At 45.7% G+C, this 5281-nt stretch overlaps 1 pseudogene; it reads left to right on the top strand.

Moving 5' to 3' along the window:
- The first annotated feature begins 2131 nt into the window (after window positions 1-2131).
- Window positions 2132-5281, top strand: part of LOC103593813 — a 9316-nt pseudogene continuing 6166 nt past the window's right edge.

Genomic DNA, 5281 nt, shown 5'->3' with positions numbered 1-5281 from the left:
TGGTGAGGCCCCAGAAGGAAATGAGGAACAAGTTATTGGGCACTGGAAAAGGGTGATCCTTGTTATGAAGTGGCAGAGGATCTGGCTGAATTTTCTTCTACTGTAGGGAAGAAAGTAGAACTTGTAAAAGATGAACTTAGATATTTAGCTAAGAACATTTCCAAGCAAAGTGTAGAATGTGCAAACTGTTATTTTCTTGCTGCTTATAGTAAGATAAGAGAGGAAAGAGATAAATTAAGGAATTAATAGTTAAGCAAAAAGAAATGAGTACTTGAAGATTTGGAATATTCTCAGCCTAATCATATATTGCAAAAAATAAATAAATAGGAAAGCTGTGCTCTGGAGAGAACACCAGAAGTGTGACTGGACAACTTTTGATAAAGAGATTATGAGTGTAATTTATGGATTCAATCAACCATCTAATAGAAGCCAGGCATAGAGACAAAATTACCCAGTAAAGATCTGTGAAGAAGTCTCTTTTCTGATGGCTGGGACCTCCGTAAATTGCAAGGGAAGCCAACAAAGTTTTTGAGTATTTTGTACCTCAGAAACACTACCAGCCTGGACTGAAAAGATGAGAGAGACAAAATAAAGGAAGAATGACTGGGAAAGTCATAGATACAGACCTCCTGGTTCCAGGGGGCAGGGTCACTTCCCAGTCCTGAGGGGCTGGGCCACCACCAGGGTTCCAGAAGGAGGGGCTGCCATCCAGGGCCTTGGGGGTAGGGCCACTGCCAGGGTTCTGGAGGGTGGGGCCGCTGCCCAGGGCCCGGAGGAAAGGACCTCTGCCTGGGTAGGGCTGGTAAGGCCCCAGGGTTCCAGAGGGCGGAGCTGCTCTCCAGGGCCTTCTGGGCAGGGTCATGGCTAGGGTTCCTTGGGGCAGGACTGCTGCCCAAGACGAAGGGGGTGGGGCCACCACCAGAGTTCCAGAGAGCAGGGATCACTACCCAGGCCTGAAGGGAGTGGCACCTCTTTCCAGGGCCCAGGACCTGGGGCCACCACTCAGGAATGAAGGGACAGAAGGGACAGGGTTACAAAGGGCAGGGCAGCCCCCTGAGTTCCAGAGGGTGGGATCACTGCCCAGGGCTTAAGAGGGTCAGTTCACCTCCTTATTTTCAAAGGATGAGGCCGCCTCTCAGGTTTCAGAGAACCAGATTGCAGTCCAGGCCTGAGGTGGGTGGAAGTCCAGGCCTGAGCCCTCTGCCCAGGACTCAGGGTGCAGCGTTGCCATCCAGGGAGAGGGAAGCAGGGGCAGGGTTGCAAGGCCAGGAGGCCGGGCAGCCTCTTCTTTTCAAAGGGTGGGGCAGCCACCTGGGGCTGAAGGAGTGGACCCAGTGGACAGAGCTGCAGAGAATTATTCTGAAGCCTTAAAACCTAATGGAGGCTAGCCAGTTCGCTCAGTTGGATAGAGCAGGATGTTAAAATACCAAGGTCAAGGGTTCAGATACCCGGAGGGGCCAGCAGCCATAAAAAAAAGAGAAAAAAAAAATAATGGAATTTGGCCTGTTGTGTTGCGAGCTGCCTGAGACCAGTGATACCATTTTTCCTTCCAATTTCTCCCTTTTGGGATAGAAATGTTTATCCTGTGCTTGTATCGCCATTGTATCTTGGAAGCGTATAACTTGTTTTCTAGGTTTCACAGATCTACAGCTGGGGAAGAATTTTGCTTTAAGATAGATAATATGCCAAGTCTCATCTATAACTGAATTAGATGAGATTTTTGGACTTAGAGTTGATGCTGGAATGGGTCAATACTTTGGGGGATGTTGGAATGGGGTGAATGTATTTTGTAGATGGGAGGGACATTAATGGTGGGGGCAAAGAATGGACTGTTATGGGTTAAATTGTGTCCTCCAGAAAAGGATATGTTGAAGTCCTCACTTGTAATATCTCAGAATGTGACATTATTTGGAAATAAGGTAATTGCGGATGTAATTAGTTAATTTAAAATGAGGTCATACTGGAGAAGGGTGGGCTCTTAATCCAATATGACTGGTGTCCTTTAAGGGCAAGAGATTTAAGCAATCTGAAGAGAAACCAGAGTATTGTTGTCTTTTTAAGAAGACAACCATGTAAAGACAGAGACACACAGGGAGAATCCCATCTGACAACAAAGGTAGAGATTGCGGTTATGCAATTGCAAGCCAAGGAATACCAAAGATTGCTGGCAAACCACCAGAAACTAGGAAGAGGCAAAGAAGGACTCCCCTACAGGTTTCCTTCAGGGCCCTTGCAACTCTTTGATCTCAGACATCTAGCCTCCAAGACTGTTAGAAGGTAAATTTCTGTTGTTTTAAGCCACCCGGTTTATGATACTTTGTTATGGCAGTCCTAAGAAACTATAACAGGTGCTGACACGCCATACTGTCACATGCATTGATAACTGCCCCACCTCCAACCCTACTCATGCTCTGAGTCCGACGCTAGATCACTGTTCCATGTAAACACCCTCATCAACCTGCTTGGGCTCTGACATCCCCTACTAGGCTGCCCATAATCATGGATGACTTCCTCTGTCCTCCTGGCTTCTGATTCTCTACATCAAACCAACCTTCATTGGAAATAACCTTTTTACTCTCCTCGGGCTCTGACTACAGTCCAGGGTGCTTTCATCTGTGATTCCCCTCTTTACCCCAATTGTGCACCCACACCCAGAGCTGCCCCTCTGCATGTACACCTACCTGGCTCTGCCCTACCTGTTGACTTTAATATTGAATTCTTCCAGAAAAGATGGGAAGGAAAAGAAAGGAAAAGGGAACAGCAAGGGGTAAAAGAAGAGCCAGACTTGGTTTTAAGAAATATGGGTCAGCCATCAAAAAAAAAAATTGAAAATATGATAGATGAAGTCCAAGTTTCCTTTATATCACTTCGTGATTTCATTTGCCTCCATTTTTTCTCTAAGGGTACTACTATCCTAAGTTTCTTTTTCTTTTTTTTTTTAATGGAGGATTTTATATCACTACTACATAAATGATAATCTATAAACATAATTCAAACTTCAAATAAATTATGTCATTCTGCAGCTTGTTGGGTTTTGCTCAAAATTATGTTTTCTAAGTACATGTTGTTAACATATGTAGCTCTAAGTCTTCCAACTTAAACTGCTGTACGGGCATGAATACAACATAAATTTATTCATCCAATATCCTGCTGATAGGCATTTAGTAAGTCCCACACTATATTTGTGGATTTGTCTATTTCTCCTTTCATCTCTATTGTTTTTTGCTTCATGTATTTTGCGGCTCTATTATTTGGTGCATATATATTTAGAATCATTATGCTTTCCTGGTGGATTGATTCTTTTTTCATTATGTAAAGTTCCTCTTTGTCTCTAGCAAAGTCTACTTTACATCATATTTAAATGGCCACTTCTGCTTTTTTCAATATTTGCTTTCAATATCTTTTCCCATCCTTTTATTTCAACCTACTAATGTCATTGTATTTAAAGTGCATTTCTTGTAGACAGCATATAGTTGGATCTTGCTTTTGATTTGTTTTGGTTTGGTTTGGTTTGGTTTTTGGCAGCTGGCTGGTATGGGGATCCGATGGATCATGTTTTAAATTAATTCTGCCAATCTCTGTCTTTTAATTACTGGGTTTAGGCGATTCTACATTTAAAGTAATTACTGACATGTTAGGGTTTAAGTCTGCCATTTTATTATTTGCTTTCTCTTTGTTTCCTCTGTTTCTCATTCCTCTGTGTCTCTTTTCTTGCCTTCCTGTAGAATGTCTTAATTTCTTCTTCATTCCTGAAGGATATTTTCACACGGTATAGAATTCACAGTTGACAACTCATTATTTCAGCACTTGAAAAATGCTGTGCCTCGGGCCGGCCCGGTGGCGCACTGACTAGTGCGCCACTTGGGAAGCGCGGCGGCGCTCCCGCCCGAAGGTTTGGATCCCACATACAGACTGGTTCCCGCTCACTGGCTGAGCGAGGCGCGGGAGCAATGCCGAGAGTTGCGATCCCGTTGCCGGTCCCCGGTCCGGTACGGGGGCAACACTGAGGGTTGCGATCCGTTGCTGGACACGGAAAAAGACAAAAAAAAAAAATGCTGTGCCTCTTTCTTCTGGCCTCTCTGGTTTCAGATGAGAAATATTCTATCATTTGAATTGGTTTTCTCCTGTAAGTAATGTTTAATTTATCTCTGGCTGCCTTCAAGATTTTTTCTTTGTAATTAGTTTTTAGAAGTTTAGTTACAATGTGTCTTGGTGTGTGTGTGTGTGTGTGCGTGCGTGCGCGCGTGCGTGTGTGTGTGTGTGCGTGTGTAAATCATGGAGACAAAGTACAAATTCTTGACAAGTCAGGTGCAGTCTAAGCCTTTCATGTATTTTCAGTCTACTGAGCAAATTGGCAGCAGGGACTATGTTTTCCTCGCTGTTGTATCATCAGCACCCATCATAGTGTATGGCACAGAGCACAATAAATGTTGGCTGATTGGATGAGAAGGTAGAAAGAATGAAAATAGAAGAGAGAGAAAAAGAGGGACAGGAGGACAAGAGAGACGACTAACCCAAGACAGGAAAGAGGAAGACAAAGGTGGAAGATGCATCGAGCCCTGGAAGAAACCAAAATTTCCTATGTGGGGCTGGGGGGGGGGGGGTATGCCTAGGAGAAGGAGAATGTGGTCACAGTGCCTATAAAGGGGGTAGATGTGGAAAGCCAGTTCTCTGGCCCTAATAAAAACTACACAATTACTCGTGGACATTTATTGAACAGAAAACATAGTTCCTTGAGGCCCAGGAAGAATTCAAGGAATTACAGCCAGCTACCCACAGACAAAGCTTGATACATTCAGGTTTAGTTTTAATGAGGAGCGTTGGTTTCAGAAAGATAAGAAATCTCAACACTGGACCTCTTATTACATACACTGGCCTTTCCACCACTTTCCCAACGCTGAGGCGCTGAGCCTCGAGTCTTGGGTCGTGCGCATGCGCACCCGGGGAAGCACAGTGGTCACTGCTCCCCTCCCGTCACCGCATTCCACCCCATCCCCGAGCGTGACTCCTTTGGGGGCGACGCCCGTTGGGGACGTCAGCGGTGCAGCCTGGAATGCAGCATTGTGAGGGGCATGGCCTGGAGGACGCGTTACCCTGGCAACCACGGTCTTGGCTGCCCAGACTTGAGCAGGACGTAGAGCGGGAAAGGTGTGCGGGGAGAGGAGAAACGAGGACGGCTTGTCACCTCAGCTCCCGGCCCCGTGGGGACTGACGGGTGGCCGTGGAGCTGTACCTTGGCAACTGCTGTAAGGCTGCCCAAGCCGCCGCCACTGAGGCAGCC

This window comes from Galeopterus variegatus, unplaced genomic scaffold (assembly GCF_000696425.1).
Source record: "Galeopterus variegatus unplaced genomic scaffold, G_variegatus-3.0.2 Scaffold1421, whole genome shotgun sequence".
NCBI classification, from domain to species: domain Eukaryota; kingdom Metazoa; phylum Chordata; class Mammalia; order Dermoptera; family Cynocephalidae; genus Galeopterus; species Galeopterus variegatus.
The sequence above is the reverse complement of the archived record's forward strand: the minus strand, read 5'-3'. Positions and strand labels throughout refer to the sequence as shown.